The sequence below is a fragment of the Lutra lutra genome, chromosome 7 (genome assembly GCF_902655055.1).
Source record: "Lutra lutra chromosome 7, mLutLut1.2, whole genome shotgun sequence".
Taxonomy (NCBI): domain Eukaryota; kingdom Metazoa; phylum Chordata; class Mammalia; order Carnivora; family Mustelidae; genus Lutra; species Lutra lutra.
The window spans coordinates 92,243,447-92,264,267 of record NC_062284.1 but is presented as its reverse complement, the minus strand read 5'-3'; the positions used below and the strand labels follow the sequence as shown (position 1 = coordinate 92,264,267).

General features: G+C 33.8%; 1 pseudogene; it reads left to right on the top strand.

The window, feature by feature from the left end:
- The first annotated feature begins 1,838 nt into the window (after positions 1-1,838).
- Positions 1,839-3,739, top strand: LOC125105535 (hsc70-interacting protein-like; annotated as a pseudogene).
- The last annotated feature ends 17,082 nt before the right edge of the window (positions 3,740-20,821 follow it).

Sequence of the window (20,821 nt, the reverse complement as noted above, 5' to 3'; positions counted from 1 at the left end):
ATAGAAGTCAAGGAAAACTTAAATTTAAAGTTATACAATGTTTATGATCTCAAAGACTCTATATTGTTATAAAATCTGTTATCCCAGAAATTATTATTGTAATTAATACAAATCCTGACAAGTTTCTGGAAGAATTTTTTTGGAAGTTAACAAAATGATTTTTTTTTTTTAATTTAAATCCTAGTTAGTTAACATATAGTGTAATATTGGATTCAGGAATAGAATTTAATGATTCATCACTTACATAAAATGCCCAGTGCTCAACACAAGTGATTCTTTTTTTTTTTTTTTAAAGATTTTATTTATTCATTTGACAGAGAGAAATCACAAGTAGGCAGAGAGGCAGGCAGAGAGAGAGGAGGAAGCAGGCTCCCTGCTGAGCAGAAAGCCCGATGTGGGGCTTGAACCCAGGACCTGGGATCATGACCTGAGCCGAAGGCAGCGGCTTAACCCACTGAGCCACCCAGGCGCCCCAACACAAGTGATTCTTAAAATTCATATAGAAATTCAGAGAATCAAAAAATAGTTCAAATAATTTTGAAGAAATTTTATTTTTTAAGCTTTTTGAAGAACTATCTTAAACATCTTAAAAAATCACACCACTTTATTTCATAATCAAGACATATTATGGTATTGACATATGATAGATTAGTAGATCGACTGAACCAAATAAGGTGTCCAGAAATAAACATATTTATATGGCCAATGGATTCTTTTTTTTAGAATTCTTTAATTTAATTTAGATTCTTTTAGAATCTAATTAGATTCTAGAATTTAGAATCTAATTAGATTCTAGAATTTAGAATCTAATTAGATTCTAGAATTTAGAATCTAATTAGATTCTAGAATTTAGAATCTAATTAGATTCTAGAATTTAGAATCTAATTAGATTTGATTTAGATTCTTTTTTTAGCACTAAATCCATTTAGAGGAGAAAGAAAGTCTTTTTAACAAATTGTTGTGGTACAACAAGCTATTCATATGTAAAATAAACTCCTATTTCATTTCCCACACTATTTGAAATTAATCTTTGTCATTAATCTCAAAGCTAAAGCTACACATCTTTTATAAAACCACACAGTAGAATATCTTTACAAACTGGGAATAGTCAAGATTTCCTAGAGAGAACCTAAGAATTATGAACAACAAAGATCATTATAAAAAAGAAAAAGTTCGGTTCGCCTGTATGGCTTTTTCGATTTTGACTTTGTGATCTCAGGGTCATGAGATCCAGCACTGGTCATGGAACCTGTTTAGGATTCTCTCTCTCCCTCTCCCTCTGCTCCTTTCCCCCCTCTAAAAAAAAAAGTTGAGCAACAAACACAGGTATGAAAATGAACAGGCAAGCCACAAAGGTGGGAGAAAATAAATGTTACGTTTGGCAAAAGACTTGTTTCCAAAATACACGAAGACTTCCCACAAATCAACAATGGCTAAGTGATAAAATCAGCAAAATATTTTAATCAAGACTTCAGAAAGGGATTATACATTTTACCAATAAGTATATAAAGAAGGATTTAGGGGCGCCTGGGTGGCTCAGTGGGTTAAAATCTCTGCCTTCGGCTCAGGTCATGGTCCCATGGTTCTGGGATCGAGCCCTGCATCAGGCTCTCTGCTTGGCGGGGAGCCTGCTTCCCTTCCTCTCTCTTTGCTTGCCTCTCTGCCTACTTGTGATCTCTGTCAAATAAATAAATAAAATCTTAAAAAAAAAAAAAAGAAGGATTTAGCCTTATTAGTTGTTAGAAGAATGCAAATTCAAATACAGTGCTAGTGGCTGAGGAGTTCAGCTCTGGTCAAAAACCTATGCGTGACACGATCACGCTGAGTAAGTAGCCGCGCCTGGAATCGGGTCGCAACCTCAGCCGCGCCTGCCGCCTGCTACTGCCTCGGGACCATGGACCCCCGCAAAGTGAGCGAGCTTCGGGCTTTCGTGAAAATGTGTAAGCAGGATCCGAGAGTTCTGCACACCGAGGAAATGCGTTTCCTGCGGGAGTGGGTGGAGAGCATGGGGGGGTAAAATACCACCTGCCACTCATAAAACTAAATCAGAAGACAGTATCAAGGAAGAAAAACCAGATAGTAAGAAGGCAGAGGAAAACATAAAGACAGATGAACCATCAAGTGAGGAGAGTGATCTAGAAATTGACAATGAAGGTGTGATTGAACCAGATACCGATGCCCCTCAAGAAATGGGAGATGAAAATGTAGAGATAACCGAGGAAATGATGGATCAGGCAAATGATAAAAAAGTGGCTGCCATTGATGCCCTAAATGATGGTGAACTACAGAAAGCCATTGACTTGTTCACAGATGCCATCAAACTAAATCCTCGCTTGGCCATTCTGTATGCCAAGAGAGCCAGTGTCTTCATCAAATTACAGAAGCCAAATGCTGCCATTCGAGACTGTGACAGAGCTATTGAAATAAATCCTGATTCAGCTCAGCCTTATAAGTGGCGTGGGAAAGCACATAGACTTCTGGGCCATTGGGAAGAAGCAGCACATGATTTTGCCCTTGCTTGTAAACTGGATTATGATGAAGATGCTAGTGCAATGCTGAAAGAAGTTCAACCGAGGGCCCAGAAAATTGCTGAACATGGGAGAAAATATGAGCGAAAACGTGAAGAGCGCGAGATCAAAGAAAGAATAGAAAGGATTAAGAAGGCTCGGGAAGAACATGAGAGAGCCCAGAGGGAGGAAGACGCCAGACGACAATCAGGAGCTCAGTATGGCTCTTTCCCAGGTGGCTTTCCTGGGGGAATGCCTGGTACTTTTCCTGGAGGAATGGCAGGGGGGATGCCTGGAATGGCGGGAATGCCTGGGCTCAATGAAACTCTTAGTGATCCGGAAGTTCTTGCAGCCATGCGGGATCCAGAAGTTATGGTGGCCTTCCAGGATGTGGCCCAGAACCCAGCGAGTATGTCAAAATATCAGAGCAACCCAAAGGTTATGAATCTCATCAGTAAATTGTCAGCCAAATTTGGAGGTCAAGCATAATGCCCTTATGACAAATAAAGCCCTTGCTGAAGGAAAAGCAACTTCGATCACCTAATGGATGTCGCAATAATACAAACCAGTGTACCTCCGACCTTCTCATGAAGAAAGCTGGGGTGCTGTGAAGAGAATCCCTACCCCTCTGCTCCCCATGCAACTGAAACATTCTACAATGGTTTGCCATTAGGGTATTCATTCAGATAATGTTTTCCTACTAGGAACTACAAACTTTAAACACTTTTTAAACCTTAAAAATATTTAAAAACATATTAAAAGGGTATGTTAGTCCCTACATTTTTCTTTACTAATCATTTCAGTTTTTTTCCTTTGGATTAATTGGGCAAGGAAGATATTTCAGTGTGGAAGATTCATTGCTCAATTATAACGAGTGAAATAAAGGTTTATTAGTGGGAGGCAAATAATACATTAAAATAGATGAAGTTTGAGTTGAGATACGGTTTCTGAGACATTTTGACTTGTCTTTTTAAATGCTTTATTTTTTAAACACAATTTATTTTGATAGAACCATTGGGACCACCAGTATTGCAGTCAGACCTGGGTAGGGACCGGAAGTGCTTGGCAGGGCAGCAGCAACCTTACTCCTTTTATATAGTGTGCACCCTTGTGCAGATGCATTTAAATCTTACACTGTGGTGAAGGGATGATTTTTATAATGCTGCAGTAGACTTGGATTACTTAGCTGTGTTCTTGTCTCATATAGAAAATAAATGTTTTGCATTATTTCCACATAGGGGAAATAAGGGAATACTTTTTTTTTTTTTTTTTTAATATTTCTGTGTTTAGAGTGACCTTTCCTGGTCAGAAAATACCCATTTCTTTGTGTGCTTTCTGCTTATTTTCACGTCCCCCCTTCTCCCCTCCCAGTACTCTTTGGGCTAAAGATAGTACTTTTTCACTGGTGTCATCACTATTACCATCATTCACAGCATAATTGTGCAAGTATATGTAATGCTGGGTTTAATATGTAATACATATAGTGATTATGTCAAGTAATACCCATAACAGTTGTGTTTCTTACTTGGCCAAGCGATTGCATATTTAAATGTTAGGTTTCCGCTTCGGTGAGATCTTAACCATCTCAGAAGATGTTGGAAGGAGAGATTCCCTTTGATGTTCAGTCTTCTGAGGAAATACCTGTTGCAGTTGGAGTTTATCTGACATTATTCATCTTCGTAGTTTGGAGAGTATGAGGTTTGAATTCATTGATATACATAGAGGGGAACCAAATTTCTTGATCCAATACGAATTATAAAATTGATGAGATCCATGGTTCTTCATTGTGAGGTTGATGGCATTAGGAGTCATTGTGTTCTTATTCAGCTCTTGAATACTGCACCATATCCCCCACCTCTCCTCCAAGGATAAAGAAATGATGGATTTTCTGTTGTACATTCAAATCAACATTAATTAAGACTAAGTCTAGGCACTGTACTAGGAATTGCTAGGTTTCTACCTTTCCAATTTAAAGTGCTGGTGTTCAAAAACAGTTTTCAAGGGATGAGACCCTCTGTACTTTGCTTATTTGAAGAATCAGTGGTAGGAGCAGTGAAGAAAATTCCATGGAATAATTTCTGAAATAGCACATTTCTGAAGTCATAAGTAAGTTGATTCAGGTTCTAACCCTTTGCTGTACACAAGCAAATAGAAATGCATCTGTTACATAAGTGAGAAAAGGCTGTATGCTAACTAAGCATGCTTTTTAAATCCTTTAAAAATGCTCAGCATATAAACTTGCGTTTGAGCTTGTCAGTGGTTTTTTTGTTGGTAATGTGTGTTCTCTCTCGAATTTTCTAATGTGTGCTGTGAATAACCCAAGAAGACCAGTTCCTTTTGGGTTCCTTATTTGATTTACTTTTTACTTAATTATATATTACTTAAGTACATTCTAACATTGCACATATTACCGTAAGTGGGTAAAAGTAAAATTGGTCTTCTGAAAACAAAACAAAACAAAACAAAAACAAAAACAAACAAACAAACAAACAAAACCTATGCGTGGTTTTTCAGGCCTAATCATAGACAATTAGGAAGGTTTACCTGACAGGCCTCTGGGGGGAAAGCTGTACTCCCCATACCAGAATTGGTGTACCTAGCTAACACACTGCAGTCTCTGAAGGGAGTTGCAGTCAAGTACTCAGCTCTTCTCTGGCTGGTCATGTGCTTGCATTTCTAATCCCGGCACCTATATTCCAAAGACTATATAAATGGATAGGATCATCAAAAAGATCGTGCCTTATTTCAGATGATGTATTTTGCTTAATTCACCTAAAGAAAATTGATTTTACTTCTCTTTTCAGTAACACATTCATTTATTCAGTAGATAATTATTAGAAACCCTCTGTCGTTTTGCACTATATAATGCTGGGTTATAGGGATGGACAAGATCTGTCTTCATGGAGTTTATGGTTTCCTGAAGAAGACCGTCATTAAAAGGATTTGTCAAAAGCATTGAGTTCTTTGACAAAAAGAGCAAATGGATTTATTGCAAGAATATTTTTTAAGAAAAATATAAGCATTTCCTGAATGATTATTTTTGAATGAATAATTGAAAGTTCACAAAATAATTTTTAAAGATTTTCATGCTCTTTAGTGTTATGTCATATTAAAATAGCTTATATTCAATTTTTAAAATAGATCCCACAAATGTAATACTGTTATTATTATTGTTTTAACAGTTATAGGAAACCTTTTTTTTTAAGAGAGGGAGGGGGGAGGGGCAGATAGAGAGGCAGAGAGAGGACCTTAGGCAGACTCCATGCCCACCCAGCACAGGGACCGACTTGGACTCTGTCTCATAGCTCTAAGATCATGACCTGAGCTGAAATCAAGAGCTGGATGCTTACCTGACTGAGCCACCTAGGTGCCCCAATAATTATAGAAAACTTAAAGAGCACTTTATTATATAGTTGACATTGTTTAAGTACTTTATATGGTTGAACTCAGAAGTCATTCTGAGGTGGGTGCTAATGCTGTCCCTATTGTAGAAATTATAGTTTCTATCTGTAAGCTACCAGAATTTTCTAGCTTGAAAAATAAGTGTTGACTATTAATAATATCATTATTAAATTTGTATATTTTTAATAAATTAATGGTTTTAGGCATACAGGAAGAAATTTTGAGAAATGATTATTTGACCAATTTTTAAAAGAATTTCAATAATATTAAATGTAATTAGATTGCAAAATAACAAAGACAGAAATTACACTATGGTGACTTTTGTGATCTTTTATTGTGATTTTTATTTTGCTAAAGAGAAAAACATGACTAATGAGCCAAATTTTTAGAGGAATTGCTCTTTTTCTACCCTTGGTTATAAAAAAGAGGCTTTTTCCCTAAGACAATTATGACACCTTTGACTTCTTCATTCATTCCACATGGAATAACATACATAGTTGTTAAATCTGGGGGGAAGAAAAAAAACACTGGGCTTAATCTACAGAGCTGCTTCTCTGCAATTTCTTGTCCAATATTTAAGGGCCTGCCCTGATCAATGCTACATGTAACTGGGTGGGTGAGTCAACTTATTTCTGGAGCTTGGTATTAAAACTGTTATATATTCTGGCCTAAGATTTAGGATAAATAATGTTAAATTTGTTGAGCTCCTTCTACCATTCCTTTGCATTACTTTTAATTTTTTCAGACACTGTATAAGAGATGCTATCCGTTGAATCTTGTTGACAAACATAACTTACACATTATTTTTATACAGTTATCTTCTTTTGAAATCCATTATTAACTAAGAATTAAATATTTATAATATGGTATTTGTGGCACAGTTTAAACTAGTAAGTATGAAGATTACCTTTGTATATAGTGTTGTGCATTATTACTTTCATACTACTTTACATATAAGGATGACAATGTCATTTGATATTATGACATGAGAAAATGAAGGGTAAATGAAGTACAAAATTTAAAAATTCAGCTGAGGACTTTGTGTTTGAATGGATAATAAATTAACAGCCAAATTTTCAAATCTAAATATTTGAATTCAGGCCTGAACATTAAAACAAGATGAGTAAGTCCCAACATAAATTACAAGTTACAACTATTTGAAACTTCCTTGAGTATACTAGAAAAATAAATTATTCACTGACTGATTTCCTCAGGAAACCCTTATAAATTAAATCCTGATTTAAGTCTTTTTTCCCCCTCCTAAAATGGATTAAAAGACAGCTTTTATAAAAAACTTAATTAGCACTTCTACTTTATAATACTAGTACATATGCTACTTATGAAATCTACTTTGGGAATATTCTCATCTTAAGGTAGATCAAATTCTTTCTTAATAAGAAGATCTCAATTAAGATTTCTTAGACATTTCTTGTGATGAGGCAAATTAAGGATTTGTTGATATAAGCAAATGATTTATATATTGATTTACTTTGCATGGCACATTGTTGCTTTAGCAGTAGGGGATGGTTATTTAAAGAGCTAAATTGCTCTGCAGGGTGTAGATGGAGCCAGGCAATGAATGGTTCCAATCAAGCCACCCACATTCTGGCAGGATGTCTGTAACTATGGAATTATGGATGCCATTACCCAAAATGTACGCTAATTGTAATCTCTATTCTGAATCCAGGAGAATTTTAAAAACTTTTGACTGGTAAAGACTTATAGCCGTGTTGAATCTCTATAATTTAACCACATCAAAGCATCTCTTTATTTTCATTAAAAGACTATCATAAGACAGCCGACTATACTATATACATGTGCACACACACACAAGCACAGACATATCAAGCACTGGGATTCAGACATATTTCTTGCTGTATCAGGGAAATGTAAGGCTAAGAGACCTTTAATATGAAGATAGGATTTACATCATTCTGAGAGAAGGATCCAGACATAATAGGCTTAACCCAATGTGAACCCTTAATCATATTAGAAGTAATCATTTATTATAGAGTATATATTGTCTGTCATACCATTTTTTTTCCCCCGAGTCAGGACTTTTGGGTGTCCATGTGTGGCCTAGGACAAAAGAGTCTTACAAAAGTAATTCAGAAAGAACCATGGCACCTGCTACCCTACTTTGGGAATTCATAGATGATAAAACCCAAGCCAAAGGTAAGAAGGTATTCATCTTATTCATTCACACTAGTCCTTAATGGAAGCCCTGTGTGAACTGGGCAGCAGCCCTGTGTGAACTGGGCCACACAAAAGAACAGGAGAGTGATCATATAGAACTATGAAAACAGGAAAGACCAAGTGGTCTTGTCAAGCCTAGCAGACTCTGCTAGCACTGAGGTACCCAGTGAAGAATGACACTGGCTTGGTTTGTTTGTTTTTTGTTGTTGTTGTTTTCCTTTTTGGCTACTGAGCTGCAGCCATGCTCAGTAGGAAAAGTTACAATGATAGCAAGCTTAACTCTTACAGAGAATAATTGAGAGAATTTGGGGGAGTTATTTTTCAAAGGTACAATGGCATAACATTTTCTAGACATGTCAAAAGATGATAGCCTTTATATATAATAATCACATATAAATATAATATTTTGAAAATCCTAAATTACAAAATGAGAAACTAAATCTTAAAGTCTTAAACTGTATAAAAAAGAAATTACAAATTACCTATAAAAATAAGATTTTTACCCACAGTATGTTTCACATCAGCCCCATACATGCAATAAATCAGTGGTAAAACATATTCAAACTGCAAAGGGAGTGGGGGGCAAACAACTGCTAACCTAAACTATGCCTAAAGAAAGGGCTAAATAAAGAGCATCAAAAATGTATTAACTAAGACACAATGTTAGAGTTTAAATCTACCAGGTCACTGCTGAGAGATTTTTGGAAGAATCATCTTTAACAAGTTAGATCTAGAATCAGAGAATGTTATATAAAGAACAATAATGTTGTATAATACATGAAAGATATGATGGCAACCATCAAAATCTGTTAAGCAATGGAAACACTTTTCTCTAACATTGAGAGGTTTGTTTCAAGAACTCCAGTAACTTGGATTTATATTTTCATTACTAATATACCCAGTAAATAAAAATACATTTATTAAGATATTTATGGAGAAAATATATCTGTTCACTTAAAAATTGGACTATGCTTCTCTACCTAGATAGAATTCTGTGTTTAGCCACGTATAAGATTTAGTGAATTAATTGGGATCATTAGCTTATTTTGAGCCCCTACTGAAATTCTCCTGAATTCAACCTGTATTAAACAGCTGCTCAGATTTTTTTAAAATTAGGAACCTGATTAAAACATGTTTCCTTTATGGTTTTAAAATTCTACACAATAAAATTAAAATGACTTAAATTTAAAGTGATTCTAGTTTTAAAGTCCAATTCAGATCCTCAATCTACAAAAAATAAATGAAAAATTTATAAATATATTTTGGAATCAATTTCTATATTTTCAGACTTGAACTAGAAGCTAGGATGATTTTCATTCATTTCTTTTTTTTCTGCTAAGAGCATTAAGCAGGAACCTTATAAATTTCATGGTAGTAAGGAATGTTCTCCCAGCATTACTAATTGGTCTAAGGATACTGGGTAAATATAGGGCAGGAGCAAACTGGCAAAAAATCAACTTGGAATATAGATGGGAAGGAGACTAAGAGAAGCCCATAAATATTAATTAACTGGAGATTTTGTTAACTTGCATATGCTTTTACCAGTCAGCATATATGGTTAAATTAACGCAAGAAATTCCAGCTAAAGACTGTTTTTAAAATCCCTAAGGAAAAAAAAAAAAATCCTAAAACAGTGCTACAAAAAGGGATGGAAAGGGATGGGAAAAGAGTACCAAACAGACAACAGATTACATTCAGCCGATGTAGCAATATAAAGGCAAGTATTATTTAGAGATAGAAGAAAGAACTAAGAAAAGAGGTTAGTTGCCTCCTAGCCATAAAAATTAGGGAATTTTATGGGGGGATTTTAATATGTTCCAATTCTAGAAATTGTGGCTCTTCTTTTTTTCCTTTAAACGTCTAATGCATTTTCCCTCAATTTTACTCTTTCCTATTTCTTTACCTCTTCATCTGAATTTTTATTACTGGTGTGTTTTTATCATCTCACAATTAGTTCTAAAACCATATAAAATTCTTAAATTTGATGATTGGTTCTAGAAATTTATGTCTTTAGTAGCTGTGTTTACTGGTTATATTTATAAAATCAGCATTACCCATGGAATTATATAGTGGAATGGATCCAATAGAAAAATAAATGTATTCTTGTCATTAATTCATGTTTTATGTGGACAATATTCAAAGAAGAAACCAAAGCACATAGTAGGTACCAATGTTTCTTTTGTCTGACATTCTCTTTTTCATGGCCTTTCTTTGTGGAGTATTTCATCAAATAATATATGTTTTTCTTAACATAATCTTTATAAAAAGTAAATTTTATATATTCTTTTACACCCCAAAATAACACTTGTTCACAGCAGTGTTCATTTGGTTGAGATAAAAATACATTATTATCCTTTAATACTTATAGTTAACTAACTGCTTGTTGAAACAGCCCACTATATTATTTATTAAACCTATTTTATTTTGTTGTTTGGTCATGTATATTTAATATTTAAGAAATCTTTTTTTTGTTGTTCTCTTACGCATCTTTTTATTTTTAAATCAACTCAGATGATCAGCCTTTTCATCCTGATCCTTCTAACACCATAATATACTCAAAATTAATGTCATGTTTGGTTGTTGGGTTTATTTATGAATAAAAAAAATTATGTATTGGTATCAGTAACTAAACTTGTGTTGGTTTCCTGGCTCTTATGTAATTGTCATACCCTGACATGAATGAGAATACCATTGTGACTCTTCATTTCTTTGCATAAATCCGTATTTTCATTTGACATAATTTTCCTTGTGCAGAAGAATGTCAACATTTCTTACAGTGTGAGTCTACTAGTTATGAATTGTTTTAGCTTTTGTATAGTTGGAACAATCTTTCTTTTTTACTTTAAAAATAGTTTTTTCAGTTACAGTATATAGGTTGACTGTCTATTGACTTAAAGATGTTCCTCCACGCTCTTCTCAAATTATTTCCAATAAGAAACCTGTTGTAATACTTATTTTAATTTTCTGTATGTACATGGCTGCCCCCCCACCCAGCTGTTTTTAAGATTTTATCACTGGCTTTGATCAATTTTATTACAATTTGTCTTATTTATTATGCCTGAAATACTTTGGTCTATCAGATCTATTGCTTTATAATTTATATCAAGTTTTAAAAGTTTTCAGCTATAATTTCTCCAAATAATTTTTCACTTCCTCCACTCTATCTTCTTTGAGGATTCCTGTTATACATATATCTGATTGCTTCGAGTTTTCTGGCAGTCAGTTGAAGCTCTATTCATTTTTTTTAGTAATTTTTTATTCTTTATGTGTTTTATTTTGGATAGTTTCTATTGCTTATCTGCCATTGATCCCATCTGGTGTGATTTTCATCACATACATTATAATTTTCATCTCCATGAACCATAACTTGTTTCATATTTATATCTTCTATGTCTCTAGTTATCTTTTTGAATATATGAAATATAGTCATAATCGCTATCTTAAATCCTTGATTGCTAACCTTAACATCTGTATTAGTTCTTAGACTGTTTTAATTAATTGATTTTTCTATGTTTTGTAGATTATATTTTACTACTTCTCGGTAATGTGGTAATTTTATATTGTATTAAAAAACAATGTTTATTTTACCTTGTTGGATGCTGGATATTTTTGTAATCCTATAAACATTCTTGAGCTTTTTCTGAGATGTATTTAATAAGCCTGGAAAGAGTTAGATACTCTTAGGGCCTAATTTTAGGATTTGCTAGGCAAGACAAAAATCAGTGTTTAGTCTAGAGCCTATTATTCTTTACAACTAAAGCAAGACTATTCTGAGTACTCTGCCAAGTGTTCCATGATGTAGGAAGTATTCCAGCCCTGTGTGAGTGCCAGACAGTATTCCTTTTAATCATTTTTGATAGTTCTTCCCTAAACATGGCATAGTTTTCTCAAGCTCATGTGCTGATCAATATCCTGTTGAATAATTGAAGAGAACCCTCTGCAGATCTCCAAAGTTCTCCCTATGAAACTGTACCTGATATATATCCCACAAATTCTAGACAACTTCATCTCCTAGAATCTCAACTCCACCTCCTTAAATCAGGAAGTCCCCTTGTTCTGACTAGCTTCCTACCCCAATCCCAACACTGCCATCTGGAAACTCAAGGCAGTAAGCTTAGGAAATCATAAGGCTCAACTTGTCTGTGTCCTGTTCCTCAGGGATCATGTCTTTCATTGCCTGATATTCAGTGTCTTGAAAATTGTTGTTTCAGATATTTTGTCTGAATATTCAGTTATTTCAGGTAAGAAATGAATCTCTCCTATATTATTTTATATTGACTGACAATGCAAGTCATAGATTACATATGAAGAATGATCCTTTGGTGCATGGGTGGCTCAGTCAGTTAAACATCTAACTTTGGCTCAGGTCATGATCTCAGGGCTCTGGAATCAAGCCCAGTGTGGGACTCCACCCTCAGCCGGGAGTCTTCTTCTCCTTCTTCCTCTTTCGCTTCCCTTCCCCCCAATTCATGCTCTCTCTCACTCACTCTCTGACTCTCAAATAAATAAATAAAATCTTAAAAAAAAAAAGTGATCTTTGCTTGTTCTTTCTACTAAGTGCTATTTTTTTGAAGAATTTCCATTAAAGGGTGCCTGGGTGCCTCATTTGGTTGAGCATCAGACCCTTGGTTTCAGCTCTGGTTATGATCTCAGGGTCATGGGATCAAGCGGTTCCAGGCTGTGAGCTCACTGCTGGGTCTGCTTGAGATTCTCACCCTTCCTCTCCTTTTGCCCCTCCCCCTGCTCATGCATGCATGCACATTCTCTCTCTCTCTCTCTAAAATAAATAAAATTTAAAAAATAATTCCCATTAGGATCATATAAAATATTTGCTTAATGTCAAAATCTTTCTAGAATCAGAAAATGTCAGGAGACCAATACTTTGTATAGAACGTATCCATATGGTTATATTCTATAAGTACATGGTATATTTATATTCTTTTCAGGAAAAGAATATAAAAATCCTCAAAAAGAAAAAAAATACATATAAAGTTTGATAATTTCTCTTATAGAATTATCTATCAAAATATTTATTGAGAAAACTGCTTCACAATGTTTTAAGATGTCTGGCTAAGGTCTTTGATTTTAAGAGTGTGTATCTGTATCTATGTATAGATATATCTATATATTTTATTATATTTATAATTCACTATATATAAATATATGTATATATTTCTTTGTAGACAAAATAGATTAGTTAAATTTTACTTAATCTTGAAGGGATTAATATCTGAGCTATTTAAATGAATCACTTTTCAAAACTGTAGTCCAAGATTCGGAAAGATTTTAAGAATTTCTACTGCAAATGATTTTCACTGCGGCTTTTTAAAATTTAATGATAAATCAGATTTACTATAATAAAAAAGATTATGCTTGATACTGAGAAATCTAGAAACTGAAAACTGAAAGGTGAACACCTCAGGGCCCTAAAGTTAATAAAAGTCAATAAAAACATATACTCCAGATTTCTTATTTCTGAATTTCCTTCCTGTGTCTCCTGATGTGCCTATGGCATTATGCTTGTCATCCAGGCCTGGAGACTTTCATTGAGAAACGTAATACCTGTTTTGAAGGGGGTGCAGTATGAGCAACATGGATGAAAGGGAATGAAAGATACAGGCTTTCCATTATGGGATGAATAAGTCATGGGAACAAAAGGTGCAGCATACAAAATATAGTCAGTGATATTTTAATAGCGCTGCATGGTGAAAGATAGTAATTATACTTGTGGTGCGTATAGAATAACATGTAGAGATGAATCATAATGTTGTAGAGTTGAGATCAATGTAACATTGTGTGTCCACCTTACTCAAATTTTAAAAAGTAAATTAAAAAAAAGCTATGTTTATCTTTATATATACTTTTGATGCAGTATTAAGTTTTCATGTTTTCAATTAAAGATACTACTATGCTAACTATATTAGTTTTATTGATTTCATAGCATTCTTTATCAAAACAAGTACTGATAATTTACATTTACTCATCAGCCACAGAAAATTTTATTCTCACTATATTTTGATATATACTAGATTTTATATGTTTTTAGTTATTATGTGTTATTAAGAACACAGATTTTTACAGTATATAGTATGTTACATTAAGTAGGAAAGACACTCCTAGAAATCATCTAGTTAACACTTTGACTCTCTTGTTGCTGTCAAGATGACTCTCTTTATTACTTGGAAGTCTAAATGTATCTAATTCATCTCCAACCCCTGATGGTTCTGTATCTGTTACTTGTCCTTACATATCAGATAAAATATGTATTAAAGATACAATAATTTATAATAATATCTGTAGCATTTACCTCACAAGTGCTAACACTGTTGGGAAATACTGATGGTAAAATATTCTCTTTGGAAGCAATATTAACAGAATTAGAAAATCCATGAAGTTTCTCTCTTTATTTTTTCTTTCATAAAAGAGAATTATAATGAGGTTAGTATTATAATGAGGTTATAAGAAGTGGTGATATGACAGTCCCAGAGTGGTATCTCATAGCAAAATAGTCTTTTGAACCATTTGATGTGTAAAGGGTCTTTTTGTGGAATTATTCAATACTTATATAATTGCTTTTGTCTTGGGAAAATACATCAACCATAAAACTTAAAGCAGCCAAAATAAATCACTACACAACCATTAGATAGTTACTATAAGCAATAGAAAATAAAAAGTGAAGAAGGATGTGAAGAAATTAGAACCCATGTGCACTGCTGGTGAGACTATAAAATCGTGCAGTCACTGTGGAAGGCACTATGACAGTTCCAAAAATAAACATCAGATGACTGTATGATTCAGCAATTCCACTTCTTGTTATGTACCCACAAGAACTGAAAGCAAAGACCTAAATAAATATTGGTATAGCAATGTTCACAGCAGAACTCTTTACAATGTCAAAAGATAGAAACAAACTAAGTGCCCATTAGCGAATAAATGGGTAAGCAAAATGTGATCTACACATACAATGGAATATTATTCAGATTTAAAAATGAAATTCTACTTCATTCTACAACATGAAGTATCTTGAAGACATATGCTAAGTGAAATAAACCAATCACAAAAAATAAGTATTTTATCATTACACTTATATAAGATACCTAAAGGAATCAAATTTATAGAGACAGAAGGCAGAGTGGTGGTTGCCAGGGAAGAAAAGGGAGGAATGAGGAATTATTATTGAATGCGTTAATAAGTTTCCATTGGAGATAATGAAAGGGTTCTGGAGATAGTGGTAATGATTGCACAACAATGGGAAGGCACTTTTAATGAACACTTAAAAATCATTATATGGTAAATTTTATATATGTTTTACTAAATAAAAAAAATTTATAGAACTATCCACATTCTGACTGTCACAGTTATAATTATTAGCTATTATTACTTAGACATTCCAGAGATTACAGCAGCTACATTACCTTTAAGTTGTACATTTCAAAGCCTTATTAAGTGAAACTATTTAATGAGAACACATGGATACTTAGTGGAACAAAGTATGCACTGAAATGAGATCTGCGTTGCTAAATAGCTAAGAATGACTGACAATAAATTTTCACATACACACACACACACAAAAACCAAAAAGAAATTTTTCTGACTTTTACCATGATTCTTGTCACTAGGCTTCCATTGCTGAAATATCTTTGGTGAGTGGATATTTATTTATTATATAAAATTATCTTCTAAAATGAAAGTATGAGTTATGATATACAAAGTTATTACAGTAGGCCATTTAAATTTTTTAGCCTCTTATGCCACATCTATTGAGAGAACCTTTAAGCATATTGGAGTATACTAGACCAGATACAATGTCACTGCTTTTCTTTGAGAACTTATTGCAGTTGTGTGTTTCTAGCGCTGCTGATTTACAAACATGGCCAGGATTGGACAGTTCTAGTATAACCTTGCTGAGACACAGCAGAGCTAACTACTAATTTTGACTAGGAAAATATATAGACTTTTTATACCCCTTCATCCGGGGAATAAAGAGGATTAGTTCAGCTAAGTGTAAAAATTTGTTTAAAAGAGAATTAATCTTGAGATGATATAGGAAGTAGCTACAACATGGTTGCAAGAGCAGATAATGGTATCAAATGTTGCAAATGCCATTTGGATCTATTTTAAAGATAAAGTGAATTTCTTAGGAGAGTTGGGCATTTTATTTTTTATTCTTTTAAAGATTTTATTTTTATTTCCTTGAGAGAGAGAGAACGCATGAGTAAGAGTAGGGGAAAGGCGCTGAGGGAGAAGGTGAGGGAGAAGCAAACTCCCCAATGAGCAGGGAGCCCAATGGGAGACTCGATCCCAGGATCATGACCTGAGCCAAAGGCAGAGGTTTAACTGACTGAGCCACCCAGATGCCCAAGACTTAGTCATCTTAATTGTATTTAGGCATGCAGGGATGGTAAGTAATTATTTACATAAATAATTATGTACATACTCTAGTTATTTCCTGGAAAATAAAATAGATGAACCGGGTACAGCTAGTAATCAGCAGTCTTTCAGTACACAAATTTCTTTACAAAGAACTGACTTCCATTCTTTACAACTCCATGAATTACCTTTCAGAAATTAGGATCTGGTGAATTTGTTTCCCTAGTAGAAGTCTTATATAGGTCTCTACTACTGATAGAAGATGTCTACATTGGGGCGCCTGGGTGGCTCAGTGGGTTAAAGCCTCTGCCTTCGGCTCAGGTCATGATCCCAGGGTCCTGGAATCGAGCCCTGTATCAGGCTGTCTGCTCAGCAGGGAGCCTACTTCCTCCTCTCTCTCCACCTGCCTCTCTGCCTACTTGTGATCTCTGTCTGTCAAATAAATAAATAAAATCTTTAAAAAAAAAAAGATGATGTCTACATTTCTTAGGATGGCACATCAAGAAGTTCTTAAATGAGTTGGACCCATGAAATTTGAGCTTCCTTCCTTCTTTTCTTGTTCCTCTCTTTCATTCTCCTCAAACATTTGTATATATGGTATCAAACATGTTATGTCTATGACTGGGATGTGGTAGACATTTCTGCTTAGGTCAGTTGCTGCTATTTTAGGGATCGGGCAGACAAATTAGCTACTTCCAGTATGTCTGGCTTTGGTGAAACCATAAAAAAGCATAAAACCGTAAATAAATACACTTGAAAGTTTCTAATTTAAGAACAAAGTTAGGGGAGGTCATTGCAACCCATCTCTTTAGAGTCACTTTCATGATGAAAACCTGTAGTACACATAACTGTTTGTCATTTGAGTTCATTTCAAAAATGTGGATCAATCGAGTCATGTATTTATTCTCTTTTACAGATATTTTCCCACTAGTCATAAATTAAAAGTAATAAGCTATTCCATGCTGAAAATATAGTTCTGTTGGCTTAACATTTTAGTTCTATCTCCTTAAATAAAATATCCACCTGGTCTGTAGTACATATATTAAAAAGAACAAATCTGTTGAAGGGAAACAAAACAAAACAAAACTGGCCAGTTGGGGAAAACGAAAATATAGTCATTTGATTCAGTCTGAAGTTGGAAAATTGTCATATATTGTCACAAACCACACTGAAAATGAGATCATTTTGCTGAAAAGGTTTTCTGGGCCTGCTTCAAAGCAAAACTTGACACAAACACCAACTCAATCTTGTTCATATATGAAGGTCTAAGAAAGTATTGTAAAGTAAAGTAGTCTTTCTTTAATTCAACATACAATTTCTGGTAACAGAGAAGTCAAAAGTAGCATTAAGGGATATTGAGGACACCTGGAGTAGAGAATTTCCCAGGTATTCTACAAAAATATACTATAAAAAGTCAGTATTTAGGGAGTGATTGGCTATGTAATCTATGATACTCCTTGAAACTATAAACTTAGGTATAATGGAGTATCAAATAACTGATAAACCTGCCTTGTGTGTTTATTTTTATCATCACTCATCTCATCGAATTAAAATTACTTTCTCTGAATTCAGCAGAATAAGAATTTAAAGTCATAATTTGGGTTATTCTGAATTGAAGAAACAACTGTTTGCTATAAAGGACTAAAAAACATTTTAAAAAATACTATAATAATTTAGCTGTGCATCAGAAACTAACCTCAACACAAAAATGATGTAAATTGAGCACTAAATCAAAGCATGTTCTCACATAGTTGTGATGTAATGCAAATTTTCATTTTCAAAGTATAACATAGACAATCTTATTTTAAGTTACCATACTTTAATTTATGTACCTTTGGAATAGGAAAGGAAGACTAAGTTTTAAAATTTACTTTCATTCTTTAGCAAATGTTTTATTTTTTTCTGATCTGTTGTTAGCATTGCAACATATCAAGACAGTATGTAGCTATACCTTTCTTTACAATATCTCTTCTGTTCCATTTGTCTATTTTTCTATTTTTGTGTCAAATTCACACTTTTCATTTTATACTTTTCTATCACATAGAAGTACTTAGGTTTATAGCCTTGTCTATTCTGAGACTTTTGCATTTCCACACAAATCAGCCTGTCACTTTCAATACAAAAATCTGCTAAGATTTTTAGGGGGCAGAATGTCAATTTGGAGAGAATTGGCATCCTTCCATTATTGTCTTTGAAGCCATGCCCATTGTAGGACCCTCCATTTACTTTGAGGTTTCTTAATTTCTCTCAAAAGAATTTATAGTTTTTGGTGTAGAGATCTTAGAAGTCATTAAACAGATTTATTCTTGGTTACTTGAATATTTTAACTTTATTAAATATGCATGCATATAAAAGCATGCATCATAAATGCAGGGCTTTCTGAATTTTGACACTTTGAACATACCCCCTGAATATTAACCTTCCTAAAAAGAATGAGAATGGCACAAAATAATTGGAATGCAAGCTGGTAGGAAAATGTGATAGTAAAGATGGAGGAATTAGTGAGCCTATGGATGATAACTGACCTCTATCCAGGACAGGTAGAATAGCTTCATTCAAGGTAGATAGCTTTGTTCGCCCCATTTAAGTCAAAAGCTGGGGCTGAGAAGAGCCACGGTGCTCTCTGTGTGGATCCTCACACTACTGTATCTGTACAATTCCACCACTATGACCACTGTGTGGATAAGAGGCCCTAGGGCTTCCAAGCCTACAGAGCTCACAGATGAGTCCTCATAGACATCACAAGACTATAAGACTTCACAAGACTTCACTGAACAACACAGATATTTTTCTATAGATAAAGATCGTGTATGATGTATTATTTTAATCTGACAAATTTTGCTCAAAATTGTGGATGTAAGTCATTCACATTTCCAGTAATTATAAATATTATATATATATAATATATATTTATATATAAATATATATTTATTCATTTATTTGTGTTAATTTCATTTATTATCAAAAGTTTATTTCATTACAGGAAACTTCATTTACAACTATTTCCTCAAATAGAAAATCTGGATTTCGAAATATTATATCAAAATGTTTGCAACTGGATTACTATATGCACCTGGAGTGTAACTATAAATGAAAAATCACCATCACAAGCAATTGTGTAAAGTGAGCAGTGGAAAAGTTACAGGGAACCAAGAGCTATACAGGATACACCTTTTAATATGCAATGAAGCTGCAGTAACATTAGACAACTGCAAATCTACTGACAGCTGGCCATATTTTAGTATAGTTTCTTAGGTTATCTTAAGGTGTACTGAATTTATTAAATAGTTCCCTTTAGAAATTAAGCTGCTGATAATAATGTATCAATAGCCAACTTATACACTTTAATTATAATGACATACTATTAAATGTACCAAATTTTAGATATTAGATTATATGACAATAACTCTTAAATGTACAAAATGATCAAAATCAACCTTTTTTCCCAATTGAGAGTGCTTTTTCAGTACTGTATAATCGTTATGATGGAGATGAGCTAGAATAGAACAATTGAGAGTTATTTTGTTTCCTAAAACACTGGAATCCCTTTCAGATATACCATGACATTGAAAATGCAAATAATGTATCATTTATACCATGAATAGTGTGCTTATGTATTTCCAAATAAAATTTAGGGTTATAAGGGTTGCAAAATGAAAGAGTTGGGAATCTGTCTAGATTATTTTCCCATTATGAGACTGTTTCTATATTACTATAAATTATTCAGTGGGAGTCAAATTAGATTGTGACTCTTTGAAACATATTTTTCTCTCACACATTTCCATTATGTTAAATTTATATGCCTGGATGTGTGTGTTTATGTATATATGTATATGTATATATACATCTGCATTTATAATTATTTAAGCAACACTAAGCCTGCTCATATTTTGTATAATCTGTTTTTATTTTGTATTACCTTTTTTTAAAAATTTTCAGATTCATTGGTAACTGAAAATTTATTTTTGGAGCTGGCTTTATTTCAAGCCACTTTCCTTGTGGTTTATTTGTCTCCCTCCCTTGAGACATTTCCTTAATAGAGAACTGGGAAGTCAATAAGAAAACAGCAGAGGCTACTGAATTTAATAGTCAATCACCTGATGGGGCTTGATCACTATGACCTTTTCATCCCAATATTCTTCTCTCAAAAGGAGACAATCTGTGGTGTTTATCTTACCTCTAGAGACACTCAGGAATTTATCCTATTCATTTTACTCTGATCTAAGTTCAATGTGGTGTAAAATGATTTTCTCTTCAGAAATTCTAAGCTGTTCAACTATCTGCCCTTTACTTGCTAAATAAATCAGACAGCTGGGAATCTTCTGGTCTTTATGTTGCCTATTCTG